This window comes from Anopheles nili, chromosome 3 (assembly GCF_943737925.1).
Source record: "Anopheles nili chromosome 3, idAnoNiliSN_F5_01, whole genome shotgun sequence".
NCBI lineage: Eukaryota > Metazoa > Arthropoda > Insecta > Diptera > Culicidae > Anopheles > Anopheles nili.
In genome coordinates, this window is record NC_071292.1 from 58841271 (window position 1) to 58866190 (window position 24920).

The window sequence follows — 24920 nt, forward strand, 5'->3', positions numbered from 1 at the left end:
TGCAAAAGAGTCGGTCTGAATGGCAACCGTGGAAAGAGAGATTCCACGGTCGAGTACAGCCTTTTAAGGATTCGCATTCCTCGGTTTGTTGATTTACACATTAGAGAGCGATGTTTCCGAGCGCGCTGCGCTTAATTATCCCTTTTGCGCTTGTTGCCAATGCTTAACGATCCTTGGGAAAAACCAAACAAGACACGCGATGGAGAGAGAGAGAGAGAAAGAGAGAGAGAGCACCTCGTAAACGTGCGGATGTACGACAATAAACGAAACGTACTACACCGTCCGTGCCCATTATCTGGGGCCCATTTTCCCAGCCGAACGTCCCATTAAGCGTTGAAGCTTTTTCCCCGTGTTGGAAAGCTTTTACCTTAATTAGGAACAGTGTGTGTGTGTATGTGTGTGTGTGTCTCAGGACGCAGTTTTCCGTTCGTCTTGTGTTGTTTGTGAGGGGTGAAGGAGTGGCCAAAGAGACAACCTCGATGGGTTAAGCCTAAACATGCTCCAACATAATCCACGCCGGTGGCAAAGCGAATTTATTAGCACCACGCCGTGGAGCGCCGATTTACGCCGGGTCGATTTATGGGGCCGTTTGTGGATCGGGAGGTTGGTTTTTATGCTGATTGCACGTGGGTGAGTGGGAGGATGATTTTCCCCGCCGGTCGGCAAAACATCTTGCGAAACAAATACCACAAAAAGGACTGCCTTAATTTTTTTCTTTTCTAAATTATCTCCATTTCACCATATCCGAGTGTCAGTGTGCAGTGATGGCGGTCGTAAGAGTGAATTTTGATTTTCCTTTCAGCCACCATCCATCACCCTTGGCTTATTTAGTGTGAGCTTGATCAAATCACGCACCCCAACCAGTTATGGACCCCAAAATGTATTATTATCGCCTTGTAGAACACAACGCTCACACAGAGGGCACCCCAGGTTGCGTACGCGATAAACCCAAAAATTCCGATTCATGAAATAAACCGCGCTCGACCTGCCGTAATAAGATCAACCGTATTGATCAGGCCACGGTTGGTTCACCATCGGTAATTGCTGCGTCAGAGAGCTGCCTGCGTGTGTCTGCTTGCTTGCCAAGTGATAAAATCTCGGGCACCAGCGCTTCCCGGGCGAACGGAGCAAGCAAAATTGAACCGTGCCCGAGCTAAGAGGATTCCAACAGCAACCCTCGGAAGTGGAGAGTGGGTGGGCAATATGACGATGATGAGGGCGCTCAAATGAACGTCTTAATGGGAAAAATTGTGCCTCCTGCGTACACGTTGAGCGGAGGTGGGCTTTCGTATCGGTCGGTGTGCGAGTACCAGATGGCAGATTAAGCATCCGGCCAGCCGACCGGGAAACGGGCGAAGCAAGACAAGACGCGTAAATGCGAGTGAGGTAAATTAAGCACTCCAGCTTTAGCGAAGGTGCCTGATGTGCCTTTTTTACATACGCGCCCGGTGAAAGGTACCGAGGCAGAATGAGGCACAAAATAAGGTTCTGTTGCCTTGCCGGTGCTCCTGAGCCACCCTCACGGCGCCAAAAGCGAAGGTCGTAATCACTTAACGATGTCTTCGGAGGACATCACGGTCTGACACTCAATCCGGGGCCTGAGCTTACGCGTAACATAAGCTTCTCCGTGTGCCCCGGAGAACCGAGCCGTGTGGTTGAGTGCCGTTTGTTAACGATCCTGGTCCCGGGTCCTGGTGTCGGAGCTGCCAACCGCTTTCCACACGCTTTCCCAAAAACCCATCGCTCGGGGGGAGTGTGGTTTTTTTTTGCTTCTCATTTTCGTGAGCGTAATTCTACGCCACTTGCGCGTGCCCGAGGGTGGAAGGTCTTTTTTAGGTCCCGGTTTTTTTTTATTTATGCCTCACCATCGTTTCGCCCAGACAGACAGGTGAAAGTGCGTTACACCGAGCGCTTGTAACGCGACTACAACGGCTGATCCTCATACGGTGGGATATTTATATGTATGAGGTGTAACTGGAGCGTCCTGGTGCGCTCGGAGAGATTATACGACTACAAGCCCACGAGGTTGTTTGTCTTCGATTTTGATCGAAAACCATTTCCGCTGGAGACGTGGGTGAGTCGTGCCCCTTGCGAGCTCAGCCAACAATAGCGCGGTGAATTTTTCGCATTTTTACGTACACGAAATGTAATGAGCACGAATCACGGCTGGTGCGACCGGGGTGGTAACGATCGGAATTGGATTGATCCCATCTATGTTTGACAAAGGAACTGCAATAACTCAACATAAGGGCGAAGAGAAAGCGCTCGCTTGCTTCCTTCATCCACACCCACAACGTGCTTTGAATACGCAACAAACCAGACGTAAAAAAAGTAATGGACGACGTCTTTTACGACTCATTTCTAGCGTCGGGATAAAACGCCGGCGGCCACCGTAATGGAAGCTCCATAACTCTTCCCTAGGCAACCTATGCTCGCACTTCTAGCAGGAAAGGGCCCATAAAATGGTTATCGCTCATTCGATAGGTAGGTGGCTGTGCGTCGGTTCCAATCAGGATTTGAACCGGCAGCATCTTCGAGAGCAGCTCGCCCCGCAGCGTCGTTAAAACAAGCATAAAGCTGCCTGTGGGCTCGACAGCATCGTACCGGCACCGAGAGAGTCATCCGCTCGTGTCAGGGGCACTTATTTTTAGCCTCGAGATGAAACGGAACGTTATCCATCTCCCGGCCAGGTTGCGCTTGTTTTTGCAGCTGTATGGCTGCACCATGTGGAGGTTTGCTGCCACTATAATTTTGGAGCTCGATGTTTGATGGGAGCCTGCAGAAGGAGCAGAAAATTTGATACATTCGGGCACAAGCGTACGAAGAAAAGACGGGAAAGCACAACAGCGAGCGTGCGTTCATCCAAACGTTCATTCGTGAACGCAACGCCGGATGCCGAAAGGACACCGAATGTTGCGCAACATTCATTTAGCCACACGACTAGCATTTAGGGCTGTGGCGACGTTAAATATCGTCGGCTCGACCGTCGAGCCGACGTTTCGTATCGTCGCCTCGACCGTCGCGTCGACGTCGAGATGCAGTAAAAAGTCGACGTTTCATGAGGATGTTGCCTAGCATGTGTTGCAAATCAATGGCGCTCGCGTAAAATTGAGTGATCATGAAATAAAAAAAAAATCCATGTGGAAGGAAGCTCAGGCCCGCCCGTACGCTCTGCTCTCGTTATTTTCGCTTCAAGCTCTTCTTGACCGTGTGGCCGCGAGTGCATGTCGGAGTGGAACATTAGCTCTGAGTGTTCTAAGTGTCGAAACGATTTTCCCCCCTACTATTATGCTCTTATTCGTTCTGTTTAGGGTCTTTGTTGTGCTTGGCTGCCTTGCTTTTTCTGCCTCTCTTCCTTTTCTTTGCAAATTTGAATTATTTCGGGTCGAATTAGAGAGCGGAGAAGTTGGAACTGATGAGATGAAGTTTTGTCTTGAAATGATTGAGCGTCGAAAATTTACCGATTCAGCCGTCGAGTCTCATATTATGTGCCCCGTTGCTAACGGTTGACTTTCTTTCTTTTAAGGCCAAATTATGACGCCGATTAAAATATATTTTGAGATCGCTGAGAACCCCATATTACCCATAACGTGAAACTGACTTGAATTTGCCTAGCAAAATACCGTCTCGCAAGTTTGTTTCTGATCTGCACCATTATTTCACGTTCATGGTCGGCACATCACAATCAAAAAGACAGATATTTTTAGTGGATTTAAAAAAATGATTAGGGTATTTGGCGCTAAGTGTGCTTGGATTAAACTTCTTACACACTAAATTATATCTTTCGAGCAAATGAGTAGGAACCATCAAGAGATATGAGCGTAAATATTTCAGTCAAAATCATATGTTTTTGACAATATAAAAAACTAATCTTTCAACAGTCGATATTATTTATATGAAAGTAGAAAAAAACATTGAACATAATTACGGACTTTAACTCAACCTTACAAAAGCGTTATCCATATCTGGCTGGTTTGCAGGGAAGGACTTCCGTTTCCCATGTTTAGGTGATGGAGCTCGGTAGGTAATATATCGATCGGTAATAAATACGTTGGTAATATCCATCGATCCCCCGATATCGTGATTCCCATCGCCAACCAATCATTCATTCCTTATCATTCCGCATACTTTCAATTGTACTGGATTTGCTTCTTCGGTGTTTATCATAAACAGAATTCCTTCGCTAAGGGTAAAACCAATCCAATAGCTTTCTGATCGAAGCGATTGGCTAATTGTACGAATTGCTGTATCTTTTACCAGAAAGCCTACCCTTGGTTATGAGTAAATTCAATACCATATTTTGTTAATATAAACAAGCACCTGAATCGTTATGAAAATGTGCTTTGCAAACCAATCGTAGAAACAATTGCCGGTCTATGCTTTAAATTGAAGTCAATGAATAGAATTTCGCATGCATGGCATCTTATGAATGCATCTCTCCTATAGGAAAAGCTATCGTAAACGTAATTTAGACAATTTCGCGACGATTACAAAATTGATAACATTAATTGTCCCATACGGTTTTCCCTCCGATTTTCTTCTACTGTGTGATTTGCTTAAATGGTTGAACCATTTTGTTGAGGCATCGGAAAGGGTTAAACTTATTTTGAAATTATTAATTTATTAAGAATGGGAAACCCCTAATTGAAATTCGCTAAATATAAGCGATCGCTACAAACTTCTAGTCGTTGTTCCACGGACATTCCGTTCTGATAATAACATTGAGTGATTGAGCTACGTTAGGGCCGCTCAGTACGGGTTTGAAGCTCAAGACGAGTGCGGAGATAGTTTTGGTACAGACAGAACGGAACAAAAACTCGTGACGACCCCGGCCGATACGAGTGACAAGAAAAATGAGCTAGTTTGGGGGAGCTGTGTGGAGCGGGGTGTTGAGCGGTACGCGCGGTGCTCACGACGATAGCAAACACACCCATGCACAACGCTACGGATTGGAAATTTGTATGGATCGAAGAGGTGACAAGCTCATGAAACGTCGAGACGAACGATACATCCCAAATTTTGCTTGTAGTGCAGTGTCCTCGGGGCTACTAAATTGGGCTTTTTTATTCGTCTCCTGTGTGCCACCATTATTAGCCTACCACAGGATATGAATGTTTGTGCTTGGGCATCCATTCCATATGTTATTGATCGGGTTTTTTTGCTGAAACATTCAAACACCAACACTTGACGTTGGTAAGTCAACGCACACTTGAGCAGTACCAGCGGGTTACCACGGCAACAGTCCTCCGAGATGGCGCAATTTGCAAAACTATCTAGTGACCCTTGAGAACGCCCCCACTCTTAAGTAGCTCTTAAGTTTGTTAGCATTATTTGATAACAAAACTCTGGTAGAAATAAAACAAAAAATGAATGACAACACGATAAATTACTGTCGTCTGGCTCGACATGTTTCATTTCGTTGCCCATAAACTTTGCCCCAATTGGTGCTAATCGAAAGGAAGCGAGCCTTTTTTTTTGTTTTTTGGTGAATGTTACGGACACCGGCGTTGAAACGGCACGGCTCCCGTACACAGTACCCTCGGTATACGGACCTTCATCAAAACGCGATAAAAAATGACAAACCGACAAACGCGCCCGTTCGGGGGCGGCCACACGATAAGGCGCGTACGTGTCGTAAAAAAGCAAAATCACATTACTTCCGGTGCGCACATCGTCAGGGACGATTCCTTGGGTCCGGTTTCCTTTTTTTTCGCAACCCGCACGCGTCTTCGCTACGGGTTTTCCGGCCAAAGGGCAGCCACAGCTGGCCGGCCGTGCTTGTTTGCATGTGTGTTTGCCGGATGGGGCCCACGGCTGTTCCGTTTGCTTGTCCTCTTGGCTGTTTCCGGTGGGGGCTGGGAATGCAAAGGACCCCGTCAAAACATAAACACGCGCCTGCGCACCAACCCTGCTTCGAGGGCCGGCGGAAACGTACGGTCTTCTGCACGGGGTGGTTCGGGCTTGTTGATCGGGTGGGTTCATCCGAAAGCGGGCACGTCGGCAGTCGAGTTCGAGAAATAGCCCGGAACGGATGAGACACGGCCGGTGCGATTCTGTGAACAAGCTCGCCAACCGAGTGCAGGACCCAGTGCCAAAATCGAACACCGTCGTGTTGGTGGCCGCGATGTGAACACGCGCGAGACGAGGTACCAGTGGACCGCGGTGTGGTGCCCGTGACCGTTTTACCATACGTCAATTCCGAGCACGGCAAGTGTCCTTAGGCGGTGTTCGGGGCCGCCTAAACTTACTCACTCTTACCGCGCGACGTGGAGAAGGAGAAGGAGCAAGAGAAGGGAACAGGAGGGTGTGTGAAAAAAAGGCCCACCCTCCAGCTCACATCCCTAATCACCCCACGACACAGTGTCAAATTAGCAAGCGAAAAGGACAATGTTTATCTTTCTGCTGTTCGCGTCGGACGGGTGCCGAAACGTGTGCCAAATATTCTCCCAACGGTTGGTGGCGCACCTGCGGCGGCACCGGCGGAAGCGAGCGGAACGGCAAGCGGCCAAACCTGCGCCCTCACCCGACCCCCCCACAACACACATCGCCCACGGATCCTGGCGGGCGTGCGTGCGAGCGTGGATCAAGGACCTTTGTGCTGGGGCGTCCTGTGTGCCACCCCCCACGCCCACAGGTGGGGGTGTGTGCGTGGAGGAGCCCGGTTCCGCGGGCCTACGGACACTCGCCAAGCTGCTGTTCCAGAAGCTGCTGCACCAGGCGTGATCCTGCCGGTGGATGGCAACAACCCCTTGGAGTGACCGGATCGGATGAGATGTGCGGTATTGTGCTTTTTTGCCGACCACGTAAGTGTGTGGGTGGGTGGGGGGGGGGGGGGGTGTTTTGGGAAAAGGAGTAAATGTAAGCCACATGCTCGTGTACAATTAGTAAGTCAATTCTGAACAAGGGGACGATTGGAAGTGTCCTTGTGGTGGCCACAACAAAAAAAAGCGAAACCACATATCGCGATGCCGGTCGAGCTTGTTCAGTTTTGACATTGAAACGGAAGCAGGAAATGGTACATTTCACTCGCTTACGTCCTTCGGCTTTCGATGGTTCCACTCTCCTTGAAAAAAAAGACACACTTATTCTCTACTCGTGTGACTCCCTGTGACTTTCTCCCACCAGAAACCGGTAAGCCATTCCGGGTGTGCCCGTATGAGCTGCCGTTTCGGAGGGAAATGTGAAAACTTTCGAGACATTCGAGGCCGTCTGCGGCAACGTGTTCCGTGTGAGACGGCATTATGACGACGTCGCTGGGGATGACGACGATAAGCGCCTTCCGTTCCATGTCCGACAGGACCTTCTACCCTCGACATCGTAAATAAATGAACGCAAAAGCCGGGAAAGCTGGGATGGGAAAATGCGGTCCCTGTCGATCCGGACGCGCCTCGGGTGTAACGTTGACGAACGCGCCCACGGTTAACCGGGCTGAAGGAGATAACTGTCCGCGCCTGAAGCTTGAAGGGTCTTGATTTTGTGACATTCCCATGAAATGGTGGATTTAAAACCGAAACAGCGCTCTCGCAGCAAGAAAGTTGCCCCCTATCTAGGGCTGGTGTTTTTGGCAATTTTGAGAAGAAATCAAAAAGCGCCCGGTCGCACGCTTTCACAAATTAATGCTTCCCCTCGCATCGCGCTGGGAAATATTCCCTTCCCTCCTCGCGGGCTGGCCATTTGCCAATGGGGAAAAGTTTCGTAAGCCCGAAGATGAAGTGCTGCAGCAATAACAATTTGCATAAAATCAATGCCCGTCTTCAGTTCGACGGAAAGTTTCCTCGTGCGGCTCGGTGCATATGCGGTTCCGGTGACGCAACGCACTTGCACACACACACATACACATGCAAGTGCTAACGATGGTGTCTTATCGGAAGGGTGCCTTTTTCTCACGGGAAAGCTTACAGCAGTGTCCCTTGCCACCCAGAGTTTCCAATTGCAATCCGTCTCCGGAGGCTGCGTTAGGCCAGCTGCAGGGCGTCCTTTCTCTCGCTCTCTACGTGGAAGCCCCAAGCATCCGCTTCGAGGGCTGTAAATTCCAGCGAACAGTCGGCACCAACCCTCAGGGCGTAAGTGGGTAATCTCTTACCTATGGCCAGCGGGTGGAAAAGCTTGGGCGTAAAATATGCACACGATTTTCGCTCGACTGTGCCCCTGGTGCTGGTAAAAATCCACCCACAGGGGATTTATTCCACTCAGGACGATGACGGTGATGATGATGATGATGATGATGGTGGGTACTGCTGATGATGATGAGGGCTGGATGCAGCTCCCACACGCACCTTCTATGGGAGGGCACGTCCCAATTCACTTTGGCCCTCTTCCCACCCGAACTGCAGATTGGATTCATTTGCGAAAGTGCCGCTCAACGCTGCCCGGTTGTAATCAATTTAGTGATAACTCGATTCCGGGAAGGATTTTACGAAAAACTGCTGCCACATGCGGGGGGTATGGGTTGCTGGGCCGGATTTAGCTTGATTAAGATTTAATAATCCTTTATGAACCGTTTTGATTGAGGGACCTGACCGTGCCCCGTAGCTGCTGACCTGGGCATGCAGGAATGCGAGTTCGTTTCTGCTTTCTCGATCGCGGTGAACCAGCTGGCCAATCTGGGTTCTTGGTCCAGGGATGGGAAATTAAACCGAAATTATGTTTCATTTCTTTCTTCTATTGTTTTTTCTTTTGGATTTTGTGATCATTTCGCTCCCACATTAAGCGAGAAATGATCCAAACGGACCCATCCACGCCCTCTGCTTGTTGGGACCGGAGCTATTTGTTCATTGCGCCCATTATTCCCACTCAGTCGCAGCGCCATTGTGTATGCACCGCAAGCGAGCAGTAATGGATTTAATTCCTTATTTCTGTCCCCTGTGCCCCACCGGAAGACACTCGCGCTCGTCTCCACCACCATCTGGCGAATGACACCCAGGAGGAAATGGTGCTGGAAAATTAAACCGAAACTCCGGGCAAATGAAGAGCGAATGAAGCTTTCATAGCCCCGGTAGGTTCTCCCGTCTTCCCTGCGCCGTTTTGGTGGCCACCAACGCACTGCGCGTGTCCTTTTCCCGGCCTTCCATTACGAATAATTAAACCATCACCAGCGTGATGCCCGGCCGAGAGAACTCGGGAGCGATCGTGCTTCAACGGTTCGCCTCGAGCAGCTGCGGCTGTGCAATCGTTACTTTCAATTGACATTTTTCTCATCATGATGGTAATGATTATTTTCCTGTTCGCTTCGTCCGCTCGCACGCTTCCTTCCGAAGGGGTCGGAGATTGTAGGGGCCACTTCAAACAGGTTCTGTTTGCGTTATGGCTGTTTTTTTTTTGTCTGTTCGTCTCCTTTCTTTCCTATTGCCATCAAGGAATTCCTTCACCCGGACGAGGACCGCCCTTCATCGGTGGGAACAGCGGGGAGAAAAAATAGTTAGCAAACGCCGCTGGTGCAATGTCCCATTTAGTAATTATTTTTTCCAATCCGAGACTGCAAGTAATTCCCGCCTTATGAATGGTTTGCTCGTTCGTGGAAGCATTATCGAAGGGATCCGTCCATTCCCGCGATTTCTTTGGCGTGATAATTAGTACTTTGACTTTTTTTGTTTCGCAAAATAAAGTCATTACATTCAGCAGCAGCAGCAGCAGCAGTGGTAGCAGAACAACTTTTTGCGTTCTCTTGAATGTTAATTATTTCCTGACCGGCTATGACTTTTCTTAAGCCACGACATTATGCTTGGGAAAATGAATACAGTTTCCCCTGATTCAACTTTCACATTTATGCACCAGACACGAACCACACATGCATGTTTTTCAATTAACCGTCCCGCTCGGGTCCGTGCACAATGTCTAACGAGAAAAAGATTAAATTTTGAGCAATCTTCGCGAGACCGATCCACCGTCAGCGCGCTGGCTGGCGAGATGCTTTGTCTTATTGCAAAGCATCAACAAACAAACAAGAATCTAATCTCGAAGCTTTACTCCTCGAACACACACACACACACACACGTGTGGGTGGTGAAACACACGGACGTCTGCTCGGTTGCGCCAGACAAGAGCGAACCAATTACTAGCTCCACCGGGACGTTTCGGCTCCGGTAACCGCAACATGAATAGTGCGCATAAGGAAAAGCAACAGTGATTTGATTTGCCTACACCAAGCGCACGCTCCATGTGAGAAGCTCAACGGACGCAAGGTTCCCAGGCGTACGGTAGAAAATCGAACGAAAACAAAGCAGCGAACAGCGGTCCGTCTCTCGCCTTTCGCAAAAAAAAAGTTTTATTTATTTTCCAACCAGCGTCTTTTCCAGCGGAGCCGTGCGATGGGGTGGCTTTATTTTCTTGCTGCCTTTTTTGTTTTTTATTTTCTCGCTATTTTTATTTCGCCATTTTGCCCAGTTTCAACGACCGCTTTCGTAGACAAAACCGTGCGCAAACCCGTGCGGGCCGTCAACGTCGTAGGCGACGGGGCCACCCTGAAGCAAAACCGTTGATGGAAAGGTACCGACCGTTTCGGTCCGTCGTCCTGACGGGTGTGTGCGCGCGCTGTGTGTTTGGTTCGGCGCTCAGCTGGTTTCTTGAAATGAGGCCCCGTAATTGAATTTCTCTACCGACGACGGTGGCGGCGTGCTGCTGCTTTTGCGTGGTGTTCCCTCGGGGTATACACCGGGGTGGTGTTCGTTTTTTTTTGTGTTGTTCCTCCACAACACCATTAGACTGGCTGCGTCTAGAGCACGCACCGGTGGAAAGGTCTGAAAGGATGAAAAAACAAAGCACCCGAGTCGTGGTGGTGCGCGGGACTACGCGGACGCCTCTGGAGGCCGAGTATTATCGATTCATAATTTTAATTTAAAGATAATAGGAAGCCGTGGTTTTCTGGTGCGCGATTCGCCGGCTAGCGTGTCTGATGTGGCTGCGTACGTTACTGCTCACTGCTCACCGCTGTACGTGTTACATGCAAGCAAAAGGGGGAAGAGTTGGGTGGAAAATGGCGCTTGAAAATGCGGCACCGTGTGGGGGGAGTCCATTCAGCTGTCCATTTCGTGTGTTCGGTCTCGTGCACCAATGCGCCAGTTGTTGCGGCGTAATGGCACAGGAACGGAAGCATTACACACGCTCTAGCTGTCAGCCACTTGGCTCGTAATGAAGTGGCTGCGTTCCAATTTCATTTCGCTCTGGCGGCAGTGAACGGGTTCGCTCGAGCAGCTTTGGGTATCGGGGCTGTTGTATTGCACATATCACTGGCCCGAGCTGGGAAGCTCAATCGATCGTTGCTAAGTAGGCTATTACTTTTCTCGTTGAACAGATAATTGGTTCCTGGGCACGAGCGAGAGAGAAACAGAGAGAGACATAAAAGCACGGTGCACAGAAGCAATCCAGCAGGGTTGCCATGGTTACCGAGTACCGAGGGAGTGGAATAAGCATTATTGAAACGAATAAAAAAAACACATGTTAAGCTCTTCAATTCGGTATTGGTTAACAGAATACAATCCACGAACCGTTTAATCCGTTTAAACATCAATTCCGGTGAGAGCGAAATATAGCACAATGCAGCCACTTGCTGTGTGGTATATCCTTATCATACTTTAACAACCCGAAGAGTGCTTATCGTCATCCCGAAATGGTGCGCACGTGGCAAGGAATCAACCATTATTTGGCACTTCTGGTGCAAAGGACTGCCGGAGCGGATGAGCACGAGCTGTCACCGGAATGTAATTAATTCCTGCCTGATGGTTCAAAGCATCATTTAATGAGCTAATTATGTCGCACTCAACGCAACGGCATTCTGATGAGAAGGAAAAAAGGAGATGGGGGCAGCGGCGAAGGAGCGAAAAAAAAACCTCTCTTCCCCCCATCCACATCGAACAACCGCTTATCTAATGCCACCCCGGGATTAGATTGATGGCGTCCGCTGTTGAGGTCGTTTTTCATCGGTGCATGATATTAATTAAGATGGAAGCAACGAACGGCGCTAGCGCTGGGACCGGATTCCGGCAGCGTTTTATTGCATTGCATCGTAATGGCAAGAAATTGCTTTCGTTTATTGATTCTCGGAGGGTTACGATACACACACACACAAAAAAGGGGCAATGCCAGACTCAACAGCGGCAATAATATTGCTTGATGAGCAAAATTAAAAGCTAATGAAATGCTTTTCGTCACCGACGGGAGAAGCGCCAGCCAGAAGGGCTCTTTTTGATTTATGTTCGATGTTTCGTACCCGTTTGATGATGGTGGAGTGGAAAGCCACTCCGTTCATGATTGTGTAAACAAAATTGGCTCCCAGACTGCCGGTTATCAGTCGCTTCCGTTTGCATTTTCCATTCGCAAATCGGTACGGAATTGGCAGGCGTTTTCCGGCTCGACTAAGGTAGTATGGAAATGTAATGAATGCGTCAACTTTTGCTTTTCCTAGCAGCAGCATCACGGAATCACGTCGCTATTTATAACCGAACCCTGCTCGGTTTTCCCACAATTCTTACGTCTTTCTAAAAGCGCCGTTTCGTGAACCGTATGTACGGATTCACAGAAATATGTACACGCTTACACCATGGCTCCGTCGTGTCTTTCTTCTTCCGCTTGCCTTCTGCTGACGCTTTTCTCTCGCACCGACGATTTTTGTTCTCGAGCACAATATAGCACCCAAAGCTCTCGGTTACATTGTCTGCCCCATCCAGCCAGGCGGATCCTCCGTTGGGAGTCACTACCGGCGGGATCGTTCCTGGTCGAATCTTCCGGTGGACCTGGTTTCATTTTCTTCACATTCCCACCCCCGAACGGTCCCAACAACGGGCGAAACAGGGCAGCTTCTCGGCTTTCCCGACCCCGGGTAAGCCCCGGCAAAGATTAAAGATGTTATGTTTTATTATCTTGCACCTTGCGTATTATCTGCAGCGCCATCGCCCGGCGAGTTTCACACTGCACGAGGCGCTTTCTCGCCCCCCTCCGGGAAACGTCATAGCCTTGGGTGGTGACGATGGCCAAGGGCCCAGAACTGGGTGGGTGTGTGTTTGCCGTACGCTTTGGTTCTGGCTCCTGACAAGCAATCCGGAAGTCAGGTGTGTGAGAAAGTGTGCGCCCCTTTGGTGTCGGTGTGTGCACCATACGGTCATAAATTTAACACCAGCCTTTATGTGTGTGCCCGAAACACATGCCCCTTAACCTGGCATAAATGCGGCGACATACACATACACACATACACCGACCGACTCCCCGACTAAGGCTGCAGCGGACATAAACAGGTCAGCAAAGCACCTGATGTTGTTATTTATGCCTAAAAGATAGAGGCAGCATATAAATTATAAAACACCAGTTGCGGGCGGCATTTTGCGCTGGGAAACTTTTACGCAAACGAATCCACCGACCAAAGTGGTGCCTTGTCCGGAGTGTGGGTGTGTGCAAAATTTAAGAGTTTTACGTTCCACGCCGTTCCAAAAGTAGAGCCGCTTGCCGGAAGTCCGGAAATAAAGGGCCTGGTGTTGGCGTTCATGCGAACACGATCGCATCTCCCGGGCTGACGGCAGTGTGCTTTTACTTAAACGGCACCGAGGACGGATTGCAGCGCGAAGCGCGAGATTGCCTCTCGGGAAGAAATATTAAACCATCGGTGTACCCTTCGGGGTGCCACGGCCAAAAGGAGAGACCGCCTTCTGTACGCGGGGGACAAATAATTTTCCTCCGCATTAGCATACATATGTGTGGTTCCTTTTTTCTTCTTCCTCTCGATCGCTTGTACCCAAAACGAGCCTGCCGCAAAGTTTGTGGGTGCTGTGCTGTGCGTGTGTCCTATGTGTGTGTGTGCGGAGAATCGCCTCCTTGCCGGTGGTGAAATAATACGGGGCTGATATTGAAATTTTACACTCCTCCCGAAAGCACTGTACCTCGGTCGTCCCCGATGGTCTTTACCGACGCGCCAAAAATACTTCGCCAACGAGCAATTGGGGTGTCGTCCCCCTTCTCGAAAATAACCATCCCTCGTCCTCGATCACCCCCATTTCCCCACCCCTCCGCGAACCGGGAGCACCCACACACGTCACATTCCCGGCGCAGCTGCGAGCCAGAATCGGGTCAAATTTCGATGCCAGACATTTTTCGGTGGGGCAGGACATTCGCCGATCAATATGGAAATGAAATGACGAGAACCCTCCCCACCCACCGCACAGGAAGGCCGTGCCCTGGGAGATGGTCGGGACCGAAATATCTTCCGGACGCTATTTCCAGCCCTGTACTTTATGAGCCGGAGCATTCCGGGATCGTGAAGTAGAAAAGGAAATTTAAAAAGCCGGAGTTAAAACAGAAAAAAAACAAATTGCCCCAAAAAGCCAGCCTGCTTCGATGGTGTGGGGGTACTTGGGAAGAATCTGCCTTAATCCATTGACTTCCGTTATGTTTCGAGCTGGTGATGTTTATTTTTTGCTTTGTTTTAGCGTCTTACTCTTCACTCTAAACCAGCAACGTGGAGATGCTGCAGAGGCTTTTCCGGAGGTTGAACTGATGATGACCTAGAGAAAATGGCCCCCAATAAGCCGACCGGTAGAGGGCCGTTGCGACGTGCGAAAAGTTCTGCCTACTTCGGGAGCGATACCTACCGAACTTTGCAATTAGATTACCCTCTAGGAGGCGTCGGCAAGGAGTAAGCCGTGAGATGCCCCATTTTGAGAAGTGGAACGCACCACAGCTATGCCACCGCATCGAGCGAACGGAGGTAGCGACCCTTGGCGCCCTAATCACGATTAGCCGGAGGGTCGATTTTAGGCCGTTGAAGTTTTAGAGCCCTGTTCACGAGAAAGCTGCTTTCATTCGCCAGCACCAGCTTTTTTGGCCGCCAATGGTTTGCGTTTGACTGCTGTAGACGTTGCCATGGCAACCGAGCGTGCTTCTTGGATGCTGTCGCAGAACCCAGTCTGGATGTAGTAAAGTTTGATGGTTTAACTTTTGCGCCGACTATCAGTCGTCGGTTCGGAACGGTTGGCCTGGCAGGTTGACGTCACTTTCAAGCTGTTCGAAGCGGGAGCGTTTTTCCAAACTGCCCAGGGCTTATCACGGGCTACAGGCTACAGGAAATTAGTCACCCCGTCCAAAACGCCAAGCCCCGGTGGGAGCCAAATAGCATAAACATTTACCGTCTTCCGGGGGCGGGACCGGAAACAACGCCACGCGTTCGTTCGCTCGCAAAATCCTTCCCGAAACCTTCCTCGGTGCCTAAAAAACCCCGCCTCGGGCAGCAACAGGCTGGACATGAAGTGAAAACGACGCTCCGCCGGGCTCGGTCGATGATGATGGCTTTATTTACACATTTTCGCCTCCGCTCTCGTGGGCGCCGATGCGCTAGCTGGTAATGAACGACCAGGCGCCTCCATCGGGCGTCTTCACTGGGCGCCTCTACCAGCGGCGGACCCAGACCGGCCAGAAAAGTTGTTTAGTGGAGTTTATCAATTTACATCGAGCTCCCGAGTTGATTGATTGGGCTTGGCAGTGGCTTACGGTGGGCTCTCGGGGATTCTTTCACGGACAAAAAAGGGCGTCCAAAATACGTGTGCCCAAGAAATACGTTTATATTTGTGTACGTTACGTTGCGGGCGTCATGCTTCAGGCGCCAAAAGCCATCTCGTTTGCAGCTTCGTCGTAAATTTGTGTACAAGTTCCCCATCCAAAGGGCACCCAAACCATGCTGCTGCATTGTAGTCCCGCTGCGTCGTAACACAGGGGCGTACTATTTCTTCCAACGAACTCGATTCGCCACGGCTCGGTTGTGGCTGGCAATCAGCGCGCGCCTAGAGTGCAATCGGTTCGTTGGTTAACCGGTTCGTTCGTTCGGTTGCCGGCGAGCTGTTGGCCGTAAAATTTGGTATTTTTGCTACGCTCCCGCACACTTCTACCCGCGAGCAGGCCCTTTGCCGTCCGAGAGGAATAATCAGAACGGTTATTTTATGCTAACAAGCGCCGGCAAAAGTTGAATATTTCAGCTGCAACGGTTCGATGGAATTCACCACGCTACCTCGGAACGGTTGCAACGCGCTGCAGTATCGCTGAACGGGTTGGTTTGCAGCCCTTTTTTTTATGCCTCTTGGGTCTGCGTGTTGCTTCTTTCGCTTCTTGTTCTTTACGCCTCAGCAGATTTTTCCTCTCACCCAAACAGCCCACCCACTACTCCCGAGCCCTTTATGTGGTTATTGGGAAGCAAATTCGTGCTAGGATCACACCGGGAACTGTAAATAGGCAGGATACCGGCACGGAACGCCGAAGGGACGCGAAGCGAAACGGTTTAATCAAACTTTTGCTTACCAGCTTCTGTGACTGATTTTAATTAAAATCACATTTTCAATTATACGCCTCGTGGCGGCGGGTGGTGTACGCTGGCAGTGATCCCCTTTTTGCGAGCCGAGCCCCTCCAGCCGAGGTGATGAGTGGTTTGTTTACTGCGCTAACCCACGCGTACCGGGGTGGAAAAACAATACCAATCAGCCGTTATGCGACGATCGGAATTTTGTTTGTGTTGATTTATGAATTCTAGACCAACAGGGAGCATAATGGAATAACTACACCGAAATGCACTGTGAGCAGATGTGTTGAAACGTGAGTGTAGCGCTTAGTGATGCCAAAATTTCGGTGTTTACTTTTTCCGTGCTTTTTTTTTTGCGCTCTCTCTTCATTTTCAACCTCATGGCTTCAACATCATTTATGCAAGGGAACCCCTGGTCGTAACTTTTTCATCAGCAACGCACGTTTTTGGAAAACTTTTCAAATGCCATTTTACCGAGACGCGCAACTTCCGCGTCCGGATGGATGAATTGTTTTCTTTTCCACTTTTCCCATAAGCACTCTCGATGCTTTCATTTCTCTGGCTCGGCGTTCTTTCCCTCGCTTTCCCATCGTGCGCCATTGTCTAATGACATCTGCAATGATGTTCCGGCAACACTCATTTTTCTCCATGTTTTGCTTCATTTAATTTTCAACGAAGAACGCTCGCGTCTCTAGGACAGTCGAGAAAAATGTCTCCTGGTAGCGTGGAAAAATAATGACGATAATGATGGGGATGATGATGAACGTCGTTCATCGTTCAACTACGAGAGCATTCTTTCGTACATCAGCAAGAGTGAGCGAGAGAAAGAGACACGCACACGAATAATGGTAGTTGGTTTAACTTTGTATTGATTTATACTATTTATTAGAAGTCAACAGCGAGCCTCCCCGCGGCGTGCAGCGTGGTTGCAGCCGGGCGGAACGTTCGGTGTCTCTCTTTCCTCCCACAACGCGGGTTTGCCGATGATTTATTTGACTTTCGATGAAGCTTTTGTGCGGCTAGGCGAACGCGGCCTGGCGTAGCGATACGATGGCATGAGAAATGGGATTTAAACTGTGGAAAAAGTTCGATCAACATTTCGTTGCTTTTGTGCCGGGAGGGTGGTTGAGCCTGCCGGGCGCCGAGCCGGTCGGTCAATAGATAATCAGATAACGAAGTCTTCGTCAATCAGTGGAACATTATTCTCATCGTTCGGTGGGTGTAGCAAGTTGATAAATCGCTGGTTTGGGGAGTGCTGTTACTGTTTAGGGACTCAATTATGACAATATGATCAATAGGCGAACATACGCTAAGGCCATGATCGATGATCGGACGCTCTTTGATAACACGGCGATCATTTATTTGCGTAGGAAAAAACCATAAATTTTGCGTTTTTGCTTGCAATGCAAAACAATTTCTAACGTTTTTTTTGACTACACCAGACAGGTCTAAATAAGACTACCAACGAAATAACAAAGCATGTTGAATGAATATTTTTTCATCCCGTCAAAAATTGGCTTCCCAATCAGATCGGTGCAAAGTAGATGCCAAGACTCAAGGTGGCTAGGAATAGAACGCGAAAGATGAAACCACTTGCGTTGGACCACCGAAGAGATGTCCTTTCGGGTGGTTGTTATCTCTCGCCCCACCCAACTCATCCGTCCGGACATTAGTTTTGAATATTCATTCTGACGGAAATCGGTTGCGTTCCGTCGGTTCCATTTTTATCCCAGCGCTTTTGCTCTTGCTTCTTCTAGCAGCTGCAGATGATTGCCTGCGAGTTGCGGGGGCGCAGGCAAACAAAACGAAGAAATCACCACCCTAGCAAGGAAATCTAAATGAAGACAAGATATCGAGCAGCAAAACAAAAAATGAATAAAAAGAAATACTCGCCAGCTCGAAAACAAATGCGAAAAGATGATACAGATGCAGAGTGCTTCTTCGGAGCATACTAGTCCGTTTTGTTCGGGTGCTCCGTTTGGTGCCATCCCCATCGTCCGGTTTCGTGCATATTTTACGCTTCTCGCTGCGTTGCCTGCTCTCAAAAGCTGCGCTGCTGGGCCCATCCATCCGTAAGATTCGAATGCAACGCTCGAACGCAAATGCGCACGAGGACAGACGCTCAAGGACAGACGATCAAGGTCCGGCAAAGAAGTTTTCGTTTATGACTTGTTAAGATGGCTGCGAACCGAGGCGCAAAGTGGCTGATGATGGATTTGATGAGGTGGAAAAAAATCTCTTATCGAAAATGTGAAGCCGCTTGAAGCTCACGGATGGCGTCTAGCGTAAACACCAAACTGCTGATCCTTCTGGTGCGGTGGAACAGCTTTTCCAGTTCGCGAGAGTGGCGAAAGTTTTGCCGCGTGGTTTGTTTGAAATTGTACCCGATAATCCTCGGCTCGTGCCGCGAGCTGTGTTTGCGCGATGGTTTTGCTCCTCAATTCCTCATACGCGCACGAATCTGCAATCATGAGCCAGAAGGTATCAAACCGTGGCCCATGGGTGTGTAGATTGGGCGAGGATTTAATTTTCATTAGAACCGATTCCGCTCTAGCAAATGTTTACGGTACGTGCTGCCGTTCGGTTCCATCCTTTTTAAAATCACGGATAACTTATCGTCCCTCGTGAGTGGGGTACGTTTCGAGCAGAAGCGTGAAGCACTTTGCAAACCTGCGGTGAAATTCTGCGTACGATTCCGCGTCATTCCGCCGGTTAACGTGCACCGGTTCCACGGTGTGCGGTACAAAGTACCAGGCGTCTCCATCGTACGAGCGTGGCCGCTTTACTCGCAAAATTCTAGCTAATGCGTTGCCGTGTGCTCATAACGAACCAAGGGCACTATAACGAGCACCTTATTGGTGCTCGCATGCATACACGGTTGTGGTGTGATGGTGCATTTCAGCCGCGCAATGATGGCTCCGGCAAGCGAGAGGCAAATGTCTAGATTTGCAAACACTCCTCATGTGGGTGGACGAAACTCGATGGAACCAGGGGTCGGCAAATTAGGTTTGCATGATTGATGTACCAGCGCGTGCCGGGTGCAGGTGTGGGCACATTTCTGGTGCTTTCGGATGATATCATCGCCACCGTTGGGTGTGACGGCCATCGGCTGATGAAGATTGATTACTTCTAGCGAAACCCGGCGCGAGGGTTGATGGAGGCCAACTGGACCGAGTGACTAGTAAGAGGGTAGGGGTGGGTTTTGAACCTACAAACCGACGCACTGGGACGGGTGATTTTACGGGAAACGCCTGCGTCAAATGCAGCGGTCTGTTAGGGATGTATCGAGAATAATTGACTTATGACCTTTTTTTAAAACATCCCTGCATTCCAGCTTATGCGACAGAATCGGTTGATAGTGATGAATGGATCGCTTTGAAAGCAAAGCTATGAAATCAATGAGAAATAGTTACCGTTACTTATTGGCACATTTATCCATCGCCTTTTGTACAGGAGCTTGCTGATTTATCAAAACATGTTTCATTAAAGCACGATTAACTTGCGGCAGCGTTGAAAGGAAAGCTTTACAACTATATTCGTGATTATTTCAAAGCGAAATATTAACTATTTGTGAGGGCAGAAATGCCAAAGCAAAGCAATTTAAATCATAAACTATAGTGGGGCGTAACAAAACAATCCCTGGGAATGATTTCTCCGCGTTACGTTCATTGGAACAAAAGCTCATTTAATGCATTCCAATCTCCCCCCCCAAATGATATAAACGCTCCATCCCCAACGGGTGTTTATTGAACCAAAAACTGCTCGAAAGAACAATGCAACTCATTTCCAAGCCACCCCGGGCTCGGCTGCTGATGTTAATGGAAAACTATTTTTCGAAAACAATCAAAGCATGCGTTTTATTTAAAGTATACTACTGCAACACTCTCACACATTGGAATCGCTTGCTCCTAGCGTTGCGGTGGAAAATCAGCAGCCATCGAAGCAGGCGCCAACAGCATGACCCGTCCAAGTGGAAATACTGCGAAAGATTGCCCTAAAACAGGGCCGAATAAACTTTCCCATGCTGCGCTATATTGGATGGGAAAACTTTCTTCACCAAAACATCGCGCTGGCAGGGTGGGAGGGGATTGTGAGTGCACGAGGGCGGTGGGTTGTGATTAATTTCTGTTTGTTTGATTTTTTTAGCTTCTTCCGCACAGGCAGTGCACTAGATTGTGCCGCCAAAGCAAACCAAAGTACGCCTGCACGCTGGCGGGAGTTCTCGGTTTCAGTTTGTTTTTCCAAATAAAGAACCACACAATACGACAATTGGGAACGAAATGAGAAAGCGCACCGAGAAGTTGACGCCTTCCAGGAAGGCACGGCGCGGCAACGGTCGTTGGCGTTTCGCTTCTTGACAAGTCAACCGTCGGGGTAGACCGACGTACCCAACACCACAATGTAAACGCCATGCTGGGGTTAGGAGAACGATTTCAGGCGGCACCCAAATTCGAACGCAAAAAAAGGCGATAACACAAGCAAATATACGGGTCAAATTACCCTCGAAAAACGCGTGGGCTCAAGGACCGTAATACGATAGTGGGGAGCCTGTCTTATTACCTGCCGTAAAATCCGTTTATAAATGGATGCACGAACAGGCGGCAACGAGCCGAAAAGGCTGCCAACGCCAGCGCAGATAGGTGCAGAGAAAATAATTAACTTACCCGTTCGGTTTACGATGCAACAGGCATGCTGGGGGTGGCAGTCAACTTAGCCCCTAGAATGGAGATATCACCAGAAAGGAAAAAAAAACAAGAGGTTTCGTTTTGAGAGCCACATTTGAGCCCATCGGTATCATTTGGATTCCATAGAAATTGTGCCGTGTACTTGCAATAATTGGAATTCCGTTAAATTGGTACGCCTGAAAGCAGTCAAGTCGACGGAGAGTTGCTTCCAACATAATTGAAAATTTGATCATTTAACAAGACCCGCATTTGCTGGCTTCGTGTTCTTTCATGAGAAACATCCAACATTGTTTTCATAAATTTACATTTCACATTCCTCGAAGCTGGACGCTTTTTCACGCCGTATGTGGCCGAAATACGACAGGGTTTGAATGGCAATAAAATTTCATGCTCGCGGAAGCTAAAGTTTGCCCGAAATGCACATGAACATTGCGTGAGCCGCAACCATTGTTCGTCCGCCCACTTCCATTCCGGTGAAATACGTCAATTGAATGGGCGTCCAATGTCGGTGTGGTTGTTCGAAATTTCCAACAAATAAATGTACATTACAGTCGGCCAACCGGCGGTGCTCGATTCGCGCAAGCCGCCTTCTGAATAAACATATCACGCACCGTGGATGCTGTTGGATTTCGAAGGCAAAAAAAAAATGATACAAAAACGCACAAATAAATGCGTATGCCGGGGATGGCCACGGTGATGGCGGGAGAAAATATGGATGAACGGAAATGTGAGCCGCTTGCCATTTTCCCGTGGGCACTTGAAACCGGACCACCATCACAAAACTGCGGGTTCCGGAGTTTTCCGGCGCACTCAACGCGCGCGAAGAGTTCCGAGCGGTGAGATTCGGAGTAGCGCGTAACCGCATTAACGGACCCGGCCGTCGATCGACGAGATTTCGGTGCGGTTGCCGAGCCGGTCGGGCATTTCGCAGCACACTTTACGCTCACGGTGCGCTAATGGGGTTATTAAAATGTAGACACAATTACCGTAGAAGAGATTATTGCGAACCGCGCTTTCGCACTCGCTCGGAGATCGGGGGGATCCATCCATCCGATGCAGGGAGGGGACATCCGGTGACGTGCACTTCAGCCACCGCCATCAGCGTCAATATGCCGGCATCGCTGGAGGGAGCATAAAAATGGCGAAATAAAGTGATACCGACTCGAAATGGCGGTCACACGCGCCGTATCCAAGGAATCAGAGCCGGCTTTTTTCCGGTGACCACTGGTACGGGGTGCAATCGTAGCGGGAGGGACTGGAAAACGAATGGTTATGGTGGCGAAAATAGCCAACGAAACGGCAAACGCACAACCACCGAGCCTTCCCAAGGCTGACCTCACGGGGCTGAGTTATGGCACGTATTGCTAATGAAAGGTACGCCCGTGCGGACAGGTGAGTGGGCAGACAATGGGAGATGTGAGCGGATGGTGGGTGGGCTCAGATTTGGTTGCGTTTCCGAGGGCTTGCCGAATGCGAGATAACGACGCTACATTGAGCAATTCCGACCGAATGGCGGCAAGGGCCACGCTTGTGTCAAATGGAACAACCATCGGGGGCCATGATTTATTTGCGCGATCTTGAACCTGGTGGCTTTTTTGGAGGCCTGCAGCGTTTTGACTCGTTTCCTTTGTTCCGCTTACAGGTCGGTGGCCGGCTATGGATGAGGAGGAGTATTACAGGTGTGGATGTCATGGAGTTTTTACGGGGTGCGTTATGGGTAGGTACGGTTTTGGGCGAAAGTGCCCATTTATGTGGGCCATCGTTGTTTAGTTGCGGTTTTTTGATATCGCATCGCTTTCAAAAGCTTCAATATCTGCTAATTGCTGGCTTTTATCATCCTCTCTCTCTTGCTCTCTTTCTTTCTCTCTCTCTCCCCCCAGAAGGTGATCAGATTGGAAAGTTTTATCAACAAATTGGACGCTAGTCCGCAACCCGCTTTTCCTTTTCGTCTCGTAGTGTTACATATATCGTGCTCTACTTCGTGAATGTTCTATGGTAAACAACAACAGCAAAAAAAAATCATCGACTAAATGCGCCAACGCGTTCCATGTACGTTTGCTTATTGATTGTGTTCTTGCTACTAGGAGATGGTTTAATAGTTTGTAAAAAAAACGGAAAATAAAACAAATACATTGTGAAATGAAATAAACGATGCTAAATATAACGTTTCCAATAGCATAAATACGTTGTGATAATTATTCAAAACGCTCCGAAAAGAAAAACTACTTTCAATGGTCGTACGGTTTAAGCAGCAGGTGAGTTAAAGCGCGCCATGGTAACGAGATGGTACGATACGGTCGCTAAAAGGATAGGTTAGTGGCATGAAAGAAAAAAAAATTGCAAATTATCCTGTCTAAAACACCACCGGGCAAGAGAGCTTTACGTAACAGTATTCCCTTCCTGCGTTGTATCTCGTCAGGGATGAAGGGCCATCACAGTTGGCGTTTTTTTTTCCCGCTCTTGCTAATGTTCCGACGGTAGCCAGCTGCTAGCTAGCCGTGGTGAACTGCAACCACGGCCTACCTTGACGAGTGGTCGAGCAAACATTCTTTGATGTTCGTGTGAAAAATGCACACGCTGGATGCCGGAACGCTGGAAGTGCTTTTAATGCAAGTGTGGGTGTGGGTGGTAGAGAACCGGTGAATTAAAGCTTCCGTGGGCTAGACGGAGCCTTTCCACCACGCAATCCCGTGTTGCGGTTTTGGCCACACCGTGGTAAAATTAGCTCTCCATTGCTTTACACTGTTCCGGGAATCAACAGGTTGGTGGGCCGCAAATACCCCAACCCCAGGAAGAATGTGCTCCATTTTTCATGTAAACAAAAATAAAAATAGCGAAAGAAAACCCGTGCGTGCTGTAATGGATGTGGTGTACGGTAGGTATTTTGCTATTTATGGGATTGTTTTCAGAGTGGTTTAAGTTTTTACTTTTCCTTCACACGTGACTCAACGTATGGGAGGCAGCTTGCATTTCGTTGATTAATGATCAATTTCACTCACAGCTAATCGAAAGCTCAAAAATGTGAAACATCACGAAACCGTTCGCAGTTAACCACCACTTACGAAAGTTTGCCGTTCACCATTAGCGCCGTTTAGCAACGATCATCGCTCAAACTAAAACTTCCCAGTCTAAAGAACATTGTTATTATGAAAGTTATCCCATGTTGAGCCCCATAAAACATCGTAATGGTTCATGTTGCAGTTAATTTGCCGCGGCATGTTCGCACCAAATGACCCCGACACTACAGCGCCGACGTCCATTACAGCGCCGGTCCGTCGCGTGTCGGGATGCTGTTGCTTCTCGCGCGTGCACACGCGCTCCATTTTGCCCATCAAATATGGGCTGAAATTTTTTTTTAGGATCAAAAAGCCCCACCGGAGGCGTACGGTTCGGGTCCGCCGGGAAATGGTCCGAAATCCCAACCCGAACCCCGCCCGAGGCCCGTGACGGTGGGCGGCCATTTTCACTTCGTAACCGTCACCATCGGCCATATTCATCTTTCTTATCGCTGCCGAGCCGCCACGTCGCCTCGGCATCTCGGAGCCATTTGTATAAGCTGTCAGAAAGAGCCTTAACTGGACTAATCATGGCGGGCGGTACGGTTGAGCCTGACCATGAATGCGCTGCTGTCCCCGGTGTCTCATGCCCGAAGGCACTACCCGGCGTGTCTAGGGCCAATTTTGCATGATTATCATGGCTCGTCCGAGCCGGTGGACGGATCTGTCGTGGCGTGTTCAAGGTGCTGAGCTCCCGACTCAACGGTGCTAGCTTCCGAGGTCAAGCAAAGCTAGTCCGGTGCGGTACGGTGTGCCACAGGACCGATTACTTCGCTTCATAAACGGTCCCAAGCCGGGGCGTCATGTAGCCTTTGGTGCTTTGGTGGATCGGAGGAAATCGAGTAGCGCGAATGGCATGTGTGGCTTCTCGACGACAGACTGTAATGCAAACGGTAGCTCATCCGCTCATCG

At 49.2% G+C, this 24920-nt stretch overlaps 1 long non-coding RNA gene across 1 annotated transcript; it reads left to right on the forward strand.

Annotated features, from left to right (window-relative positions):
- The first annotated feature begins 6308 nt into the window (after positions 1-6308).
- Positions 6309-23124, forward strand: LOC128725849 (uncharacterized). Its single transcript, XR_008410823.1, has 3 exons — positions 6309-6803; positions 22595-22669; positions 22833-23124. It is a non-coding gene; the product is annotated as an uncharacterized LOC128725849 (long non-coding RNA).
- Positions 23125-24920: the final 1796 nt, after the last annotated feature.